The following is a 21,109-nucleotide window of genomic DNA, read 5'->3' as shown; positions in this document are numbered from 1 at the left end:
TTTTTAGCAAAAACCCAGTCATTTCTGATGACTGTTACGCAACTGCCCCTAGTAATCCTATTTTAATGAACGAGTTAAAAGTCTGCACTTACTAACAGCAGGTCAGCATATAAGGAAGCGGACAATTCAGGAACTTACTATCTTGCTCTAGTGAGTTACTGTCGTACTGGCTGTGTGACACATTCTTACTCCTAGGATTACGTGCTCTGTCACCGAGTTATTTAATGTGCTATGCTTGTTTGTTCAGAGTCTGTTCAGAAGAGAAATAAAAGCTGTCTTTCCAGACCACATGACACACGTATTCATATTTACAAAATTATAGTTTACAGAATTCTGTTGGACTAGGTGGTCCTCCCACGGGCCGGGGGACTGTGTTGGAACAGGTACCTTGAGACTGTTCCAGTCATGGTGTGTTAGACTCGAAGGCCTCCTTTATCCCTTAGTCCTGACGCCCCTTCACTTCACAGAAGGCCAGTGAGCCCCACAAGGATGAATAAGAGACCACAAGTGAGTTTACGAACTGTGTCTTGGGTTTTCTCCCACTGCACGGAGCCGTGACTTACCAGCTCTGTCCTCACATCCCACAACCAGGGAGGACCAAGCAGGCCTTTGTTTTACATCACATTTATTTCCTCCATTTTTTATCTGCTGGATTCTTTGCTTGGCAGTTAGCATGTGCCTGGCTCTCGGGTGATGTCCAAGTTCACAATCGCTGCCCATAGGTTCTGGCAAGGATGATGTCATAGCCTTTGAGTATCAGGTAACTGAGCCAGGCCCTGGAAGATAATTTACTGGTCAGCGCCGTGTGAGGCGTGCTCCTGGTGATGTGAACAGACACCCAAGGGAAGCTACCTCTTACCATAGACTGTGCCTGAGCAGGCCCTGCCCCAAAGGGAAAGATTGCTGCTTAAGTATCGGAATCAAAAGTGGGTTTCTGGGGAACAAGAATACCCTTGTCAGGGAATAGGGAGGCAAAGTTTAGAACAGAGGCAGAAGGAACACTCATTCAGAGCCTGCCCCACATGTGGCCCATACATATACAGCCACCAAACTAGATAAGATGGATAAAGCAAAGAAGTGCAGGCTGACAGGAACTGGATGTAGATCTCTCCTGAGAGACACAGCCAGAATACAGCAAATACAGAGGCAAATGCCAGCAGCAAACCACTGAACTGAGAATAGGACCCCCGTTGAAGGAATCAGAGAAAGAACTGAAAGAGCTTGAGGGGGCTCGAGACCCCATATGTACAACAATGCCAAGCAACCAGAGCTTCCAGGGACTAAGCCACTACCTAAGGACTATACATGGACTGACCCTGGACTCTGACCTCAGGTAGCAATGAATAGCCTAGTAAGAGCACCAGTGGAAGGGGAAGCCCTTGGTCCTGCCAAGACTGAACCCCCAGTGAACGTGATTGTTGGGGGGAGGGTGGTAATTGGGGTGAGGATGGGGAGGGGAAGCCCATATAGAAAGGGAGGGGGAGGGGTTAGGGGGATGTTGGCCCGGAAACCGGGAAGGGGAATAACAATCAAAATGTAAATAAGAAATACTCAAGTTAATAAAGATAAAAAAAAGAATTCAGTTACAATGCATTTTATATTTAAAAATAAATATCATAAATATATAAAAAAGTGGGTTTCTGAGCGATAACAAAAGCTTACTGACTCATGTTTTTTGAAAGATGCAATCTTATTTTTGGATATTGGAATCTCCATCTATTTTGATTATTGGGGAAACAGGACAAAAATATTTGAAGGGGGACACTTAAGAAAATATACACTCACCCTACTAAGACTGAGGCAGATGAAACCATTTTTTCCCACCACCCACAACTCAGTCTGTGTCTTGAGGGAGATTCTCTGTAAACTGTAGGGTAGGCTGTGGGGAGGGCAAGCATCTGAGAAAGTCTTCTGCGTGTGGGGTTAGGAGTCAGATGCGCCTGAGGTAAAGAGTGTTAAGAGGGTTGAAGAAATGGCTTGTTGGTTAAGTAGTGTCTGTGGGGGTTACATCAACCCTATTATGAAATAGAATCTGAAGGCAACTGAGTCCCTTTAGATATTATGTTTTTTACCCATAGACAAACACTACTCTCACCTTTAATCAGCGAAGTCTCTCTGCAGGGCATGGTGGTGAATGCAAAGACACACGGCCACTCAGGCTCACACACGGCCACTCAGGCTCACACACGGCCACTCAGGCTCACACACGGCCACTCAGGCTCACACACGGCCACTCAGGCTCACACACGGCCACTCAGGGTCACACACGGCCACTCAGGCTCACACACAGCCACTCAAGGTCACTGTGGTCACTCAGGGTCACACACAGCCACTCAGGGTCACATATGGCCACTCAGGGTCACACAGGGCCACTCAGGGTCACACACAGCCACTCAGGGTCACACACAGCCACTCAGGGTCACACATAGTCACTCAAGGTCACTGTGATCACTCAGGGTCACACAAGGCCACTCAGGGTGCTCAAAGATAGTGTGACAGTTGAGTACACAGCCTTAAACAGGACATGTAATACCACACCCTCCTGAGGCTTAGGGAACATGGCAGAAAAGGAAAGGGAGGAATGTAGGAGCTGGAAGAGGAGGAAGGGCTGTGAGACACCGTCTCATGGGTCCATTTGACACAGCCAATGTAGCCGCGACTTCATGATGCTTATGGTTGCCTACAGTGAACTTACACAGTCTACCAACCACCAGTCATGGACTGGGAAGAATGGGGCCTACCCCTCATTACTGAACTACTGTCTACCGATGGGTTCTGGGGAGAGGCAGTCGTTTTCTTTAGCACCCACAGAAGAGATAATTCCAAACCCGCGATCCCACAGGTGATTCTGGTTAAACTCACTGGATCTTCACAGAACGTCAACAACCTAGACAAAAAGGTTCTGAGTGCGGGAAGGGAGACTTTAGGGAGGATCAGATCATAAGGGGGTGGGAGGAAGATTAGAGAGGGAGTTGTTATATGCTGTGTGAAACTGTCAGAGAACACATTTCGCCCATTGTGCATGTCTGTCTAGCGTTTGACTCTTGATACTGGATTAAGTCTCCCAAATAATGTGAGAAGTGCAAAATACCTTCTGTAAATGAACTGTGGACTCTGTGTTTGTTAGTGTTTGAACCTTTTACCATTGTGTATCTTTACCTCCAATTTTTCTCTCTGATTCTGGAACACTCTTTCCCGTACAGAACCATCTATGCCTGGTACCTTCTCTTTAGTTCTTGACCACAGAGATCAGAACAACATGGGCCAGCCCTGCCCTCACCTGTTTTCTTTTTCAACCTCGTTCCTCTGCTCTGGACTACACACCTGCTTGCCAAGATAGTTCTCTGCCATGTTGTCCCAAGAGTACCCAGGAAGTCTGGGTTCCCACTATGTATAGCAGGATAGTCAGGGAGGGTAGGCAGTGAAGGGGGAAGGATATTTGAGTAGATACCTGGAAGAAACACTGGAGACATTTCATGATGACAAAGTTTAGAGTCTAGGGTAGAAGGCTGGCTGGTCACGGGGTTGTATCCTTGGGTGTGTAGGAATGGGCTTCCGATGACTACTCTCCAGAATTTGAGCTGTGATTCTTATTTTGGGATGTAGAGAGATCTGGAGGCGTGAAGCTTCTGCATCAAATGAGAGGACTGGTAGACCATAAAGGAGAGAGATACAACTCTCTGGGTCTCTATCACGTTCTCTATTGTCTCTGGACCTTGGCATCAGCAGAAACAGGTGTCACTGACTCCGAGGTTCCAATTTCATGGTTTAAAGGTCTTTGGGGGCTGTTAGGATTAAGAGGGGTAACCCGGCAGAGCCAAGTGTTCACCAGGAAAATGCCTCTGGCTTGCTTCAGAGGAACAGGGAGATTAGATGACAGGTTTAGAAAAGCTTGGGCCAATCACAATTGTTCCATGTATGATAATTAAACTGTAATGACATTGCTTATCAGTGTTCCACATTTAGGACCAACCGAGTTAAAGCTGTTTAAAAGCCTTTGCTGGTCATGGGTGTATAGTCCTGTAACTCCAGCCACGTAGAAGGCTGAGGCAGGAGGAGCCAAAGTTCAAGGCCTGCCCAGGCTACTGAATGAATTAGAGGCCAGGCTGGGGAACTTCGTGAGAGCAATGAACAATCCCAGAAGAGAGCTGAGGATACAGCTCAGTGATAGAGCACTTGCCTGGCTCGGCCTTTGCACAGAGTCCCAGGGAATAAATGGTAGTGGCTTGGTTTTGTGAGGCCAGAGCTCTGAAAGGAACAAATTATGGTTCTGGGGAGGGGGAGGGCTCACCTTTTCCAGTTCTTGGTTTAGGCAGGTTCATGCCTGAAACATATCAGATAGATAAATTTTTAAAATCTCTACATTGACACAAAGCATGATGCTACAGTCTTTCTTCACTACTTGCTAAAAACCTTTCCGGCTGCCATGGTTAGAAGTCATTCTTGATATTTAGATTAAGTCCCTAACAGGAGGGCAGATCTTCCTCCTCAGTCTATTCTGTGGAAATATGTCCAGTGTCGGGGCACAGGACTCTCAAGTGTTCCTCCTTTTCTTCATAACCTGCTAAGGAAGCCCTGAGTTCCCTTCCGTTCTCCATGACTTTTCTTTCTGATTCCCTGTCTTTTCCTGCGTCTTTATCGTTAGCTTTGGCGTCATATGAGAGATACAGAGAAACTTAGGTTTCAAGCCTGCTCCCCAGTTCAATGAGGAGAATTTCCCAAAATCTGTTCTGATGAGGTCCAGGGGAATTTCTGATGGGGGCTCTGGATGGGGAGGAAAGCCTTAATTTAACTTTGCCATTCACCTTCAGTTGACAGCGAGGGAGGATCGACACATACTGTTTCAGGAGAGCATGGATTACAACTGTAGGCTTCTGAAGGCAGGCTCATAGCTAGCTACATGACTGGCCACCACACCCATATCCAGGTAGATGCCATCCCTTTTGCAGATCGCTAGAATAGGGACACTTACCCAGTTCTGGGGAGTACAGGTGGTATGAATGTCACAGTGCGGTTGCTCATGCCTGAGGAAGGAAATTGTTACAGAGATCTGGAAATGTCTCCCCAGTTGATAAGCGCACTTTTCTGGTTAAGGGTCTAGTGTGGGAGGAGTAGACTCAGGGTAACAGATCTGTCAGAGGAGTGTAGGCGTGGCACCAGATAGCTGTGACTCTGTCAATCTCTGCTCAGTCAGTGCTGGCCAGTCAACTGCCTCAATCTCACACAGTGCCACTGGAGGGGTCAGTTTTGGTTTCTTACTTCTTATAACATTTGTTTCGGCTATGGGAAAGAAGTGGGGCTGTGTGTGTGTGTGTGTGTGTGTGTGTGTGTGTGTGTGTGTGTGTAGACCAGAGGTCAACATCAGGCACTGTCTACCCTGCTTTTTTGAGACAGGATGCCTTACTGGCCTAGAATTCATCAAGTAAGGCGAGGCCAGCAAGCCTCAAAGATCTACCCATCTTTGTCTCTCCATCAATGAGGTTATAAGCACAAGCAACCACGCACCGTGGGTTCTGTGGATTGAACCCAGGTCCTCATACTTGCATGACAAGTATGTTACTGACGGAATTTTCCCCAGTCTGTGGATTTTATATTATTTGGGACAGAGTATGATGTATCCTAGGACGGCGTTGGACTCTTGCTCTTCCTGCCTCTGTCCTCTGAGTACTTAAATTATAGGCTTTACATGGTGCTAAATATTGAGCCCAGGGATTTGTGCATGCTAGGTAGAATTTCTCTTTAAGGATATTGGAAAAATAGCTGTTATACCCCAGCTCCACCTTTTCACAGTGTGGGTATTCAGAGAGGGATTCCCGTGGCTCACAATGACTTCTTAGAGATCAAGTTTGCTTAGAGAAGATCCTTCAAGTAGGGGTAAGTGTCGCCCTTTGTCCTTTGACCTTAGAGCTCACTATCTAAGAAAATATTGTGTGCCAACATCTCACAATGGATTCTACCAGACCATAGTTCCTTGCTCCAGAGTGGGCTTGATGGACCAGGCCTGAAGAAAGATCAGAGGGGTTTTTTTTCTAGACTATTTAAATATTCCCAGGATTTGAACTTCTATGAGTTCTATTCTGTGGAGAAGCCCCCTCCCCGCCTAATCTTCAGGATATTACCCCCTTGCCTACCAACCCTTTCATGGCATTTGGAGGCCCTTGAACTAATCTCATTTCATCCTGACAGACAGATTAGCAGCTTTGGTATCACAGGAGAGACAGATCTGGATCCTAAGAACTCAAGCCCGCCCTTGGACTCTTGCGTAAGATTGTGCCCCTTAGCAAGAGACCTGGATGATTAGAATAAGTACAGAAATAGAGTGGAACCACAACAGATGGGTTCTCTTCTTGGATGAGTAGAGGGAAGAACCCCAAGTGTGTCTTTGTTGATAATCCCAGACACTTGTATATTTTGGGAACTAAAGTTTGGACTGGAGCGAGAACTCAGTGGTTAAAAGCAATTGCCGTCTTTTCTGATGACCAGAGCTTCCAGTACCCACAGTGGGTAGCCTACAACCATCTATAACTCCAGTTCTAGCAGATATGATGGCCTCTGAAGGTACACACACACACTCACACACACATTTACTCACACTCACACACACACACTCACTCACACACATACTCACACACACTCACACTCACACACACTCAACTCACACACACTCACATTCACACACACTTACACTCACACTCACACACACTCACACACACTCACACTCTCACACACACTCACACTCACACACACACTCACACTCACACACATACTCACACACATTCACACTCACACACACTCACACTCACACATACTCACATTCACACACACTTACACTCACACACACTCACACACACACTCACACTCTCACACACACTCACACACACTCACACACACTCACACTCTCACACTCACACACACTCACACACACTCACACTCTCACACACACTCAACTCACACACACATTCACACACTTACACTCACACACACACACTCACACTCACACACACTCTCACACACTCAACTCACACACACTCACATTCACACACACTTACACTCACACTCACACTCACACACTCACACTCACACACACACTCTCACACACTCACACTCACACACTCAACTCACACACACTCACATTCACACACACTTACACTCACACACACTCACACTTACACACACTCACACTCACACACTCACACTCAACTCACACACACTCACATTCACACAACACACTCACACACACTCACACTCACACTCACATACACATTCACACACACTCACACTCTCACACACTCACACACACTCACACTCTCACACACACTCAACTCACACACACATTCACACACACTTACACTCACTCACACACACACTCACACTCACACACACTCACACACACTCACACTCTCACACACACTCAACTCACACACACATTCACACACACACTCACACTCACACACTCACACTCTCACACACACTCACATTCACACACACTCAACTCACACACACTCACATTCACACACACTCACACTCACACACTCACACTCACATACACATTCACACACACTCACACTCACACACACTCACACACACACTCACACTCACACACACTCAACTCACACACACTCACATTCACACACACTCACACACACTCACACACACTCACACACACTCACACTCACACACACTCAACTCACACACTCATATTCACACACACTTACACTCACACACACACTCTCACACACACTCACACTCACACACACATTCACACACACACACACACACACACACAGAAGTCTTTAAAAGAATTGTAACTTGGTTCCTAATTCCATGCTAACCTCTCCAATCTCTCTTCCCGACTAAGCCCTTCGTACAGAACCAGAGAACTGGAAAAGCTGTTCTGTGCCGTGTATGGCCTCTCCACTGCAAAGAGCCACGCCTGACTGAGTACTAAGAGTTCTCAGTCTCTCAAGAGTCATTCCTTACGCCTCAAGATCCTTTCATTACTGTCCAAGAGCTTTGGACGGAAGGACATGGCCCTTCCACAATCATATACTGAAGCCAAATCCCTGTCGTGATGGTTTTTGGAAGTACAGCTTTGGAAGGTGGTCAGACCCTAAACCAGAGTTCTCAGATTAGTGAGATTAGTGTCTTTATAAAAGACAATGCCTGTCCCGTTTCTGCTATGCCTCACCCCACCGCCACCCCCACAAAATAATTGAAAGGAGAGACATGATCCAGAAAGTAGCCTGGTTCTGGTCAGTAGAGGAGAGGCAGCTAAGACCTGCCTGGACCCCATTATAAAATTAAATTGTTCTGGGGGCTGTCTAACTTCCAGAACCAGGAGGAATACATTTCTGTGGTTTATGAGCCATTAGTGCTACATTCTGTGGCAATAGTGTTAACCAAGAGAGCGGTGACCAGGCTGCACGGAGTAGGAAAGGGGCTTCCGGGAAAGCCAGGCTCAGCCTGATGGGAAGGAAGCCAGAGTCCATCTGTGATCCAGATAGCAGATCGTCAGATGAGACTCTGGGGCAAACTCTTTACCCTCAAATTCCATCCCTCATTCCCTATCCAGGCCTTTTCATTTTCTTCATTTACCTCGAGTCCGAGCATCTTCTTGAAGCTGAAAGAGAAGGAGGATTGAGCGGTCAGAGACTTCGGTTGGTTTCCCTGGATGTTCAGTGTGCTGGCTACAGGTTGGTCAGATGTAGAGGCTGTCAGATGTGTACTTGGGAAACACAAACATGTGGGAGTGAAGCTCTATGTTCCCTAGCAGCAGAGCCCATGTTGTTTATGATTAAGATGATGCCTCATATGCACTATGTGGCTCATATACTCTGAGTGCCTAAAGCATGTAGAGATTTCTGAACATCCCAGCAGCACATACGGATGAGCTTAACTTATTTTTCTTCAGCTTTTCTGCTTCGACTTTTCTTCTCCCCCTTTGCTTTCCTCATGAGACATCAGTGACTCTCTGTAGACTTGGAAAGGGCCTTTTGCAAGTCCTTTCTACTCACTGCAGAGTACACACAGCTGCTGGCGGGTCATTTTGGTCCTCCTGAGCTCATGCAAGGCACCCAGATGGTTGCTCTAGTGCGGGTCTGAGCTTTGTCTAGTAAGAAATAAGGACTGTCCCGGTTCCCACCGTTTATGGTCTCTTTTGCTTGACTTCTTTCTAAAAAAGATTTATCTTTCTTTTATGTGTACGATTGTTTTCCCAGCATGTATTGGTATGTCCCACAGTGCCTGTGGAGGCCAGAGGAGGGTGCGGTACCCGTGGAACTGGAGTTACAGTTTTGTTAGCTGCCTGTGGGTGCTGGGAACCCTCGCCGAGAGCAGTAACCATTCTTAACCGCAGAAACATCTCTCCAGCACTATGCTTGATTTATCTTAGCATTTGTGTTCAAACAATCTCTCTTACACCATGGCTGGGTTATCTTGTCTGAACCAACACGAAGGATCTATTAGGGAAGAGACTGCAAGAGAAAGCACCAGAGAGGCTTTCTGCAAGGGATGGGGGAACAGATGGACTGTTAACTTCACATACACTCGGAGAAGCTGTAAGCCAACACACACAAGTTTCGCTTCTGTGAAAAAGGGTTCTGTTTGCAGGAGACTGTTGTCTTGGGAGATTGAAATTCCAGGTAGGGAGAAGGTGTCTTGACCCCAGAGGCAAAACAAAACAAAACAAAACAAAACAAAACACACCCCGTGAGACTGTGAGGCTTCTGATCTCCATTGAGAGTCTATTTTACCTCAGTCAGAAGCAAAGCCTGCTAAGATTTTCAAGAGAGGAAGTTCCAGACATCACAGCAGGACAATGTTGTGGCTACGGGGGCCACAGAAAGGGACATTGTTCTGGGGACTGAAGCAATCTTGATGGTGAAGTAGGATCTGAGACACTTCAGCATTTTGGTCAAGTTAGGCTCTGGGGAAAGGTAAGCAGTATGGTGCTTGCTTCAATGTAACGTTTAAACATTTGATCCGTGTTTAGAAAAGAAATTGAACTCTGTGTAGAGAACACAAGTTTAAACCTGGGCTAAAATTTGCACCTCCTGCAGTTAATAGGCAGACTACCTCCCAGGGCAGTTTATCATACTACCTGGAGGGGGTCTCCTCAATGTATTCTCTGAGCAGCATTTCATATAGCCAGATCAAGAATTTCTGCTGAGAGAATTTCAGGTAAGTTCATCTTTTCCCCAGTATTTTACTATAGTTTCTCAGAGGGGGTTCTTCTCGTCTCGGTTGCTTAGGATGACAAGTCAGTCATATAAAACTTTGAAATGAAAACCTTGGAAAGGGTTCACATCTCAGCAAGGCATGGGGAAAAAAGGAATGTTAAGCTCCAGGGAATTTAGAAAACCAAAATAACCTTACCTCCTTTTGTATTCCTTTAAAGGCCATTAGCACCTGACAGGGGCAAAAAGGTTAGCATTACAAAGTATCACTTTATTAGAGGGAACTTATATAGAAAATTAAGTCACCTAACCTCCCAGGTTATATTATAACCTGATTGCCACGTTGTGTGCAGTGTGAGTTCCACCTACTAGGGCTTTCTAGCCCCAGGAATAGCCCCCAATGAGTTCAACTCTACATAGATCTCTAGGCTATCATTTTTGCATGTGGTGACTGAATTTTATTAATCTATTTAAAAATACCTGGGCTGGGAGGAGAATGTTAAGGAAACTGAGAACCAAACATTCAAACATCTGAGCCTAAGGGTACCATTCTCATTCAAACCACCACATGAGGTCAGTGGTCGGTACCGGGAAGGTGCTGTATCCATCCCACACCTCCATGCCCATGAGCACTCTAAGAACAATGTTTATCTATTGGCATGATGAGACACCATGACCAAGGTAACTTCTAGAAGAAATAATTTGTACAGGGCTTAAAGTTCCAGAGAGTTTGACTCCATGGCCATCACGGTAGACAGCCCAGAAGCAGGCAGGCATGGTTTTGGAGCAGTAGCTAAGAGTACTACTTGATCTGCGTGTACAGATCGGGTACGGGGGATAGGGGAGAGGAGAGAGGGGAGAGGGGAAAGGAGAGAGAGAGGAATAGGATGGACTTTTGAAACCTCATTGCCTGCTTCCCAGTGACACACCTCCTCCAAGAAGGCCACACCTCCTAATCCTTCCCAAGCAGTTCCATTAACTAAAGACCAAGTATTCAAACAAATGAGCCTATGTGGGCCATTGTAGCTTGTCTTTTTACTACTCTGTGGGTTCTTCTTTTTCCCACCCTTTATCCCCCCAGTTTCACCCCATCACCAGATCTGTGTCTGTGTGTGTGTGTGTGTGTGTGTGTGTGTGTGTGTGTGTTTAAGAAACCAAAATTCCAGAGCAAAATTCTCACTACATTTCCCCCTTTTTGCTTTAAGTTATCAGTTATGCTGGGTGTAGCAGGACATTATAAACACAGACATTATCAGTGAAATCAGTGTTTTCTGGGTCAGTGGCCGAGGTTTTCCGGAGACCTCTTCTGCTCAGTTCTAATCTTGTCGGTTTTGATGGTTTCCACAGCCTTTCATTTCTGTGGCAATATCAGCAAATCTGCATCCCCAACACAAAACTTTCAAAGGCTTCTGTTCTGATGTTAACACATCCCTACGGTACATAGGCTGATTTAATGACACAGTTTTTTTTTTCTGTAACCCAGTTTTTTTCGGCTGCTGCTGATCCTTTCTTGTTAACATTCAGAATATTTAAAGTTAACAGAGCACTATGTAGTCCATCCTTGCGGGGGGAGGGTCTTTATCCTTCACTTTTGTTTTCTAAGCATTTCCTTTAAGGTGCCATTAGATCCTTCTACAATTGGCTGTCCTGAAGGTTTGTGTGGTATGCCTGTAATGTGCTTTATATTACAATATGTAAAGAATTGCTTCATCTTACCGGAGACATATGCAGAGATATTGTCAGTTGATTTGTACAGGCATCCCCACCGTAGCCATTACTTCCAGTAAATGTGTAATTACAGAATCAGCCTTCTCAGAACTCAAAGCAGTTGCCCACTGCAACCCTGAGCATGTATTGACGGTAGGGTGCAGACTTTAGTTTTCCCAATTTTGCAAGATGGGACACACCCATCTGCCAGATTTCATTTCTTTTGGTGTCCCTAGGGTTACTCCCTGCAGGTAATGGAGTTTGGTTATACGGGGGAATAAGTGAGACATTTCCTTACAATGTCCTTGGCTTGCTGGCAGGTGAGAGAATTCTTTTTCTTTGAACCTTGGCTGTTAACGTGCTGTTTTTCATGAAATTTTGAGGCTTCCAACACATTTCCACATTGGACCCGGCAAGCCTGTGTGAGACCTAATGTGGGTGATCTATGGTGAATAGTTTCTACTTAGGATTGTCTGTCATATTTGTAATAAATATAAGTTAATTCTGAATTATCCAGAATAAATCCAGCAGTTTCTATATGCAGAGCAACTCCTTCTGCATATTGAAGGTTAAGTAATTATATCAAGAGACTTAGGAAAAGCTAATAATACTGTAAGAGCTGCAAAAAGCTCTGATTTTTTTGAGCTGAAGTATATATATGTATATATACATACACACACACACTATATATATATATATATGTATATATATATATATATATATATATATATATATATATATATATAGTTACTTTGCTCATTTGGTCTGATGTATAGCCTGACATTCCTAACTTACTGGCATCAGTATAGAATGTGGGTACTTCAGGCCATTCTCACGCAAACTGACACACACATCAAGCTGGAGAGAGAGGCTGAGAAGGATGTGTGAACACACCACCAAGCTGGGTACCCTCAGGTGGGAAGATGGCCAGAACCTGCTGCTTCTGCACTCACAGGCAGGCATACCTTGCTACATTGCTCGTGTTGTAGCTTACAGGGCTCACAGTTGGCTAACACTGCTGCTGTCTTTCCCCCCTAGCAGCCGTTACAGCACTTCCCAATCTTACGGAAGCTGCTCAGGAAGTTTCCTGATAAGCACCCTTGCTATCCCCATGTTATGTGACCAAAGAACGTGGTCTTCAGCAATGGGGTTTTACTATTAGGTTCTGGGGGTCGTGGCAATCGTTTTTATTGTTTTGGGGGGCTCCTTGGACACCTCTGACCAACAACTTGGGAGGTGTTATACCATATCTGGCCTTTGGGTTTTATCTGATAATCTACAACTGACCTTTAGGAGAATTATCCCCAGTGTAAGAAAACTTCATTAAATTCTTCTATATAAGTTGGTAATGGTGGTGCATGCCTTCAATCCCAGCATTCTGGAGGCCGAGGCAGGTGAATCTCTGTGAGTGTGAGGCTAGCCTGGTCTACATAAACAATTCTAGGCCATTCAGAACTGCTCAATAGAGAGACCCTGTCTCAAAAGGATCAAAACAATCTTTTTAAAATATAAGTATAAAGCGAGTGGACTTTGAATACAGAGTCTTGATCTGCTTTTATTTGTCTGTTAATTAAAAAAAAAAAAGAAAGCATTGCTGTATCTAGAGATCTTGGTTGGCAGTTATTTACTTTCAGGACCTTAGATGTGTCAATCCACATCCCCCTGGCCTTGAGCATCACTAATGAGAAGTCACTGGTTTGAGAATAGCCCGGCGTACATGCCTGACTGAAAAAAAAAAAACAATAAAAAACAGTAATTATACAGCTAGTCAAAGGTAGAAACTTTCTGAAGGGACTTCAGCAGCACAGAAAAATCACTGCGAGAACTGACAAAGGGTGTTACATGCATCAGAGTCTGCACAGCAAGGGAAGGGGTCTCCAGGGTGAAGAGGCGGTTACAGGATGAGGGGAAGGGTCTGCCAACCACACAACAGAGGGGACTGATATCTACACAAAGAACTGCAAAAACCAAACACCACACCCTCCCAAATCTCCCAATCAGCGAATGGTTAATAGACTGAACGTTCGATTCTCAAAAGAGGGAACAGAATGTTGTCGAGTAAACAGTTCAAACAGTGTTACCATTTTTAGCCTTCGGGGAAATTAAAACTACAGCGGTTCCATCAATAGCCACACAGTGGTACTCAAACGTGCCGTTACACAGACCTCCGCTAACTGGAGTGTTTTCTGTCCGTGGCCCTGGGGACAGAAGGTCCTCCTTCAATCTGTATCTTGGAGATAGTTTTCCACGGGGTTCCATCTCCCTATTGCAGGGGCTGTTGCAGGGAGAGAACTCGGAACTGGGGCTCATCTGCAGCGTTCTTTTCCAACCTGAGTTTTCTTTTAAACCCTTGCAGATGGAGGTAGTAGATAACATCTAAATCATTTAAACTGGCTTGGGAATGCAGCCACACCAACGTTTACCGTGGGGGATCAGAGCACAGCTGCGGCGCGTTGAGCCCACGCACGTCGAGCCCACGGGAGAGGCCAAAGCTGCGCTGACGAGTCCGTGGCGGCCCCTTAGCACTGAGGGGTTCAACAGCTGTGAAACCAAACACCACAAACGGGACTCCTGACAGGGCCAGAATGGTGGGTGTTGGAAGCTGCACAGAGATGTACAGAATGGGGGTGCGTTGGGGCTCAGAGAGTGAAAGGGACAGGATGTGACTCTTCATCATTAAAGGGAGGAAAATTAGCCCCTCCCTTTCTCCCATGTCCCCGTGCTGTCAAAAGCAACCCGTGGACTTACCTGCTCCCACAGGGTTTCAGTGATTATCAAATCTTTTTCCTGTTGAAACAACAGACAAGTCTTGAAAACATTATCCCAACTCTCCACGAACCTGGCCTGACATAACACGTAAGCGGTGGGTAAAGAGATATTTCTTGGAACTGAGGTGACATTCTAGAAGATATTCTATTCCTCCCCAACCCCCACCCTAAGTAGCTGAGAGCCTCAATAACAGCCGTTCACATTTACCTGCCTTAGCAACATCCCATAGCCTGGCCCGGAACCACCAGGTACAGAAGTGGCGTGGGAACTGTGACCTGGCCTTGCTACTAGGTGACCTATCGGCCTCTCAAAGACCCAAACCACAAAGCCTATGTGTCCCAAAGATATAAGATTTGGCACCCAGTTTTTCTCTTCTCCCCCCACACTCCGGGAGCCCCCACAAAACCAACGCATGTGGCCGACTCACTCACCCGGGGCTTCATTGTCTGTTCAATGGATGTGCTGAAAATAAAGAAATCTTATGAGGAAGACAAGCCAATTCCAGTGTACCAGTGGGAATTCTTAAATTTTAGAAATACTCGTTACCCTACATCTCCTATCTCCCACCCCCTGCTGCCCCGGAACTCTTGTCTTCTGGGTATGCCGGGTTATTATACAGAGCGTCGAGAATGCCACGGGTCCGCTGTGCTGAAGGTGGTACCTACCATTCTCCTGCCCATATAGCCGCTTCCCACTCTTGTCTTTGACCTGCGTAGGCCCCCTTGGAGGAGGCGCCTGCAATTATAAAACCGCAGTCTTTGTGTCCCCAAGTGTGTTCTAGTTTTCCTTGGTGACTTCTGATGGAGTTGGGGTGGTCTGCTGAGGAAGAACTGGAAAAAGGCTTGGCTCACCCCGGGGAGCAGAACTGAAGGTCTTGTTTTCCTCAAGTGTTGTATCTTAGGAGACGGAATTCCCAGGGTGGAGAGATGGCTCAGTGGTTAGGAGCACTGACTGCTCCTCAGAGGTCCCGAGTTCAAGTCCCAGCAACCACATGGTGGCTCACAACCATCTGTAATGGGATCTGATGCCCTCTTCTGGTGTGTCTGAAGGCAGCTACAGTGTATTTACATAATAAATAAATTTTTAAAAAAAGGAAGTACAATTCCAGGGACAGAACAATACAAGGGTGGTGCAGTACAGGGGCATAGTGTCAAAATGAAGTGAGTTACAGGCCAAACCTCAGTAGTGCATCTGTGGTCCAGTAAGGTCTTATTCCTAAGTACTACGAGAATGCCAGCGTCACCCCGGAGAGGGAGGGGCTGAGGATGGGGTAGGTAGTATCTGATTGGAGAGGGGACTGGAATAAAGTCCATTCAGATCTTATGGCCGTGTGTGGACTGTGTAGGAGTGACACAAGAACCAGGGACTGGCAATGATCAGGAAGAGGCCATTCCCTCCTAGACCTGCTTCGGGCTTCTCTGGATAGAGCCCCTTGGACAGGATTTGACAAGAGAGGGGAAGGTGAATGGAGGGGAAAACACGGTTAAGAACCTGAGGACCCTGCTGTCTCTGTCTTGGGTCCTGCTTGAACTGTCCTTGTCATCAGAAGTAGCTTTTCCAAGGGAAAACATAAACGCCTGTAATCTCAAGAAGTCTGGGGACACAGAGGACAGCGAAGGATCCCCAAAGGATGTTGAGCCCCAGAAGATCTCTGCGTAAGACAGGACCCTTAATGAGCAACGTGTTAGAACAGGGCAGACATTGTCCTAGGATTCCTACAGGTGATTCACGCGATTCCTCCATGGAATCTGAGCACAGATGGTCCTCATTCAAGCCATGGCCCTGTCCTAAAATACCCTTCCTTCTCTCCCTCGGCGTTCTGTGCTCCAGGGGTAAAGAGAACAAATTAGGATCCACAGGGGCTTTGCTTATGGAGGCACTTTATTTTAGTTATATGTAGGGGTGTGTGTGTGGTGTCTGTGGTGTGTGTGTGTGTGTGTGTGGTGTGTGTGTGTGTGTGTCTGTGTGTCTGTGGTGTCTATGTGTGTGTGTGGTGTGTGTGTGTAGTGTGTGTGTGTGTGTGGTGTCTATGTGTGTGTGTGGAGTGTGTGTGTGTAGTGTATGTGTGTGTGGAGTGTGTGTGTGGTGTCTGTGTGTGGTGTGTGTGTGTCTGTGTGTGGTGTCTCTGTGTGTGTGTGTCTGTGTGTGTGTGGTGTGTGTGTGTCTGTGTGTAGTGTCTGTGGTGTGTGTGTGTCTGTGTGTGGTGTGTGTGTGGTGTGTGTGTGTGTGGTGTCTGTGTGTGGTGTGTGTGTGTGTGTGTGTGGTGTGTGTGTGTGGTGTGTGTGTGTGTTTCTGTGTGTGGTGTCTGTGGTGTGTGTGTGTGTGGTGTCTGTGTGTGTGTGTGTGTGTGTGTGTGTGTGTATGTGTGTGCATGTCTGTGTGTGGTGTGTAGGCCAGAGGCATTTGATCACTTTGGAACTGGAGTTAAGTGACTGAGCTGTTTGACATGGATGCTGGGAATTGAACTTGGGTCCTTTCAAGAACAGTCTCTGCTCTTAAACACTGAGACATTTTTTTTCCATCCCATGTTGATATTTAATCCAAATTCTTTAAAACAGAGATGGTGACTAATCATGCTCGGTAAGGACAGTGGGACAAGTCTCTCCCCCCCTCCTCTCTTTCTCTCTCTCTCTGTGTGTGTGTGTGTGTGTGTGTGTGTGCGCACATGTGTTTGTGCTGTCATTAAGCTAGAACAACAAAGATGAGAGGGACTCAGAAGACTGAGCCTTCATGAACTGAGTCCCGGCCTGCGTTCTGTCTGCAGACACCCTGTGCCTGCAGTGTGAGTATGTGAAAGGCCCACTCCATGCGCAGCAGATCAGGCTGTGATACACGCTTAGTCACCAGGAAAGGCTTGGATTCCGACTCAGATCTGCCTGACCCCACCATAGCATTTCGATTGCTGTCAGTGTGTTAGTTACTACAACCTGCTGGCTTTGTAGTTGAGCTCTAGGAGAGCGGATTACAGTTGGAAGAGTGGAACTTTGGGCCACAATTCTAGTCTTTTTTCAAATCTCTTTGCCTAGATAAGTTCATTTTCTCATCTATAAAACGAGGGGAATGACCTGAGTTCTGGGGGGGGGGGGGTTGGAGACTTATAGGAAGGCCTTTGCAGTGGTTAAGTTCATTCCAAACATTGTGATTCGTGTTATCTGTTCAATGTCTTGTATTCTTATATTGCCAATAAATCAACAACAACAACAACAGCAACAACAGCAGCAACAACAACAACAGCAACAACAACAACACTTCAGGAGAGAGCCCACAACGTCGGCATGGCTTATGTGCGTATTCATATAAAACTATAAGACACCTGGCATTGTCTTCTTGGCGTCAGGAGCTCTGCAGGAGACACCTCTCCTATTTGCAGAGCTTCAGCCTCTCAGTTCCTTGCTCGATCTCGGCAAATCTAACCACCCAGAGCTCTTAGGACAGGCAGTTACGAGCCCATGAGAGGCCCTCTCTCTCTCTGTCCTAATTCATACAATGTCTTGTCCCAGAACATCTGTCACATGCTTTAAGGACTTAAGCCAAGTGCCAGTTTCTTCCTGAAACTTCCTTGATATATAAAAGCAAACTCTATTTCTCTTTTCATTTTAGCTAACATCGCCCAGGTCTCCCACTTAGCCCCTTTTATTTAACAGAAATGCCCTTTTTGTTTTATCTTGTCTTTTTCTATCCTATTCCAAGGGAAGCATGTATTTTATATTGTTTTTATTTTATGTGTGTCAGTGTTTTGCCTGCACGCACGTCTACGTGAAGGTGTCTGATTTTGGAGTTACAGAAAGTTGAGAATTAGCTTGTAGGTGCTAGGATTTGAACCCAGGTCCTCTGGAAGAACAGCCAATGTTCTAAACCACCAGCCTTCTCTCCAATACGGAAACATGATTTTGAATGTCTGGCTTTGATTCACACTAGGAAGGACACAAAGTGCTCGGAGAGCATTGGCTCCGGGATGATCAGTGTTTAAAGGATGAAGTGCCCAGACGACCCATGGAGGAACAGCAGAGCAAGCCCACCTTCTTGGCTAGAGTGGAAAGACTGTTGTCCCTTCTACCGAGAAGATTATGGGGACACAATATGTCCTCATTTACCACACCCTAGGTACAGCCAGATGATGGGAGCGGGGAGCTGCTTCTCCTCCCGTAGATCAATGTAAGCCCAGGGCCTTTCCTCGTGAGGGCAGTGCACACTACCTTCTTTGCTGCTCAGATGTCATTCCTGCCTTTGTTTTTGGGATGGCCAGGCCCCTGCAGTTGAAGATGGAGACAGTTTCAGGCCCTGAAATAAATAAGAGGAGACTCTTAGGCACACGGTAAGAACATACTTATTTCTGCACAGGAACCTATGTCATGGTGTGTGTGTGTGTGTGTGTGTGTGTGTGTGTGTGTGTGTGTGTGTGTGTAGGGGAGGTATGTGTAAAGAACGCTCTCCTTCATGACCTGAAGAAATCAGATTTAACATTGTAGGAAGGGGGCTGGCCAGAGACTCCTTGATCTGAGAGAAGACCTAAGACAATAACAGGAAGGATCATACGGTGAATTCGGACTCAGTCATCTGCTAAGGGCAGAAACCTGGGCAGAGGTCAGTCAGCTCTCGCTGTCAATCACTTTGAAAAGGGGGAAGGAAAACCCACAGTCAACATGCTTGGGTCTGCAAGGCCAAAGCAGAAACCCAGATGAGGAACAAGCCTGCCTTTGGTGGGGACCCGTTCTACTCTTCCTGCCAACTCCTCCTCACCATCCACACCATCAGAGACCAGGCCAGCAGCCCAGCAACTCACCTGACCATGTTCCACACCCTTCCCCTTACGCTTCCTCCCTTCTGAACCCCATATCACAACCTTCCTCTGCTGCTGACCCTTGCCTCCCAACACTTTGTGACTTCAGCTATGACATCATAGATGTGGGGCAGGGATCAGCTCAGGCCTAGCTCACCTCGGGCCCTGCCACCTCCACATTGGTGAAACAAAGGGACGATATAAAATTTTAAGTTTAATTTCTGAAGACTTTGCCTCCTCGTGTTCCTCTATTAATTTTATAAAACATCCGCTGACCTTTAGAGGGAGCCCCAAAGCAGACTCTACCTTCTGTTCTGAGTTTCAAAAGAGGGCCTGAAAAATCTGACTTCAAGATTTCTGTAAAGATAAACTTTTCTGTTCTGAATTTCAAAAGTTTCTGACTTAGGAAAAAAAAACCGCCAAAAACAAAATAACTAAAAACCCCCAACAACTGTCGAATGATAGTGACTATTATTGTGGAAGCCAATGTGCCTATGAGTCCCAGAAGCATCAGGACCAAGGGCTGCTTGCTTCTTTTGTTTCCAGACTCTCAGGAGGAGCGGCCTTAGAGAAGCAGTGAGCCAACGGGGAGCATTCCCAGCAAAGTAGGAACTTTGGCATGTGTTGAGGAAGATGGTCCTAGGTAGAAGAACATTCCAGAGCCCCTCTGCCTAGGTGAACACCCCTTTCCTGCTAGTGTGAATTGCTTATAGGATAAGTGGCCAGAAGAGACCAGAGTCTGGGACCATTTCCTTCACAGTAGCCCTCCTTGTTTACCTCAGTTTCTTCCCTCTTCTCACACCACATAGACTTTTATCCCTTCAGGGACAGACATAGCCCACAAATCAACGGAAACTTCCACTCCATCCCAAATCAAGTTCTAATTCCACTCACCCATTCCCTCTTGCCGCGTGAGATGGTACACCCGATGGCTCCGGTCGAAAGCCTCCCCAGGACACGCAGTTTCCTTGTGTCTCTTTAAAATCATTTTTAAAAAATGATTTCTCTATTTTGGTTTTGAGCGCATTGGTGTTTTGCCTGCAGGCTTGTCTGTGAGGCTGTCAGATTCCCCAGGAACTGGAGTTACAGTCGAGAGGCACTGGCTGTACCTCAAAGTGTGTGCCTGACCAGTCAGTGCGCTCAACCGCTGAGCCACTTCCCCTGCCCTCTGGTTTTAATTATTAACTCCTTATTTGCCTTTATTACGCTTCCCATCCTAAAGCAATTACTGATATGCTTCCTGTCACTGGAAAACACAGCTGTAGCATATTAAATGAGTAGCGTTTTATAACGCGTACTTTTTGTGGATCGATCTTTTTATGTTTACTCGCATGCTACTGTGTGTGTCACTAGCTTGTTCTTTTGCAATGCTGTGTAATAGTCCATTGCTCTGTGAAGTGTTTTCCTAGAGATGTAATAAAGCATTACCACAGCACTGAGGACTTAAACACCCATGAGGGGCCTCCCCCTCTCTGGGAGGTGGAATGGGGGGGTTTATGGCGGGACTGGGGAGAGAGAAGGGAGGGGAGTGCAGGTGGGATGTCAAATGAATAAACAAATAATAATGGGTGGGTTTGGTCAGTTGAGCAACCGTGGCGAAAAGCCCGTTACCTATCTAGCAAGCGATGTTCTTGCATTTATGTAATTCAAAGTTGGTGGGCGTTTAAAAGCTTTTGAT

General features: G+C 46.3%; 1 long non-coding RNA gene across 1 annotated transcript; it reads right to left on the bottom strand.

Moving 5' to 3' along the window:
• Window positions 1-608: 608 nt before the first annotated feature.
• On the bottom strand, window positions 609-19,472 carry C7h12orf54 (similar to human chromosome 12 open reading frame 54). The gene is made up of 10 exons (NR_036618.2): window positions 19,435-19,472; window positions 18,848-18,932; window positions 15,083-15,113; window positions 14,631-14,669; window positions 10,375-10,407; window positions 8,596-8,620; window positions 4,973-5,024; window positions 4,292-4,324; window positions 3,452-3,629; window positions 609-776 (listed from the first exon to the last, which is right to left on the bottom strand). It is a non-coding gene; the product is annotated as a similar to human chromosome 12 open reading frame 54 (long non-coding RNA).
• Between the last annotated feature and the right edge of the window lie 1,637 nt (window positions 19,473-21,109).

Source organism: Rattus norvegicus, chromosome 7 (assembly GCF_036323735.1).
Source record: "Rattus norvegicus strain BN/NHsdMcwi chromosome 7, GRCr8, whole genome shotgun sequence".
Taxonomy (NCBI): domain Eukaryota; kingdom Metazoa; phylum Chordata; class Mammalia; order Rodentia; family Muridae; genus Rattus; species Rattus norvegicus.
The sequence above is the reverse complement of the archived record's forward strand: the minus strand, read 5'-3'. Positions and strand labels throughout refer to the sequence as shown.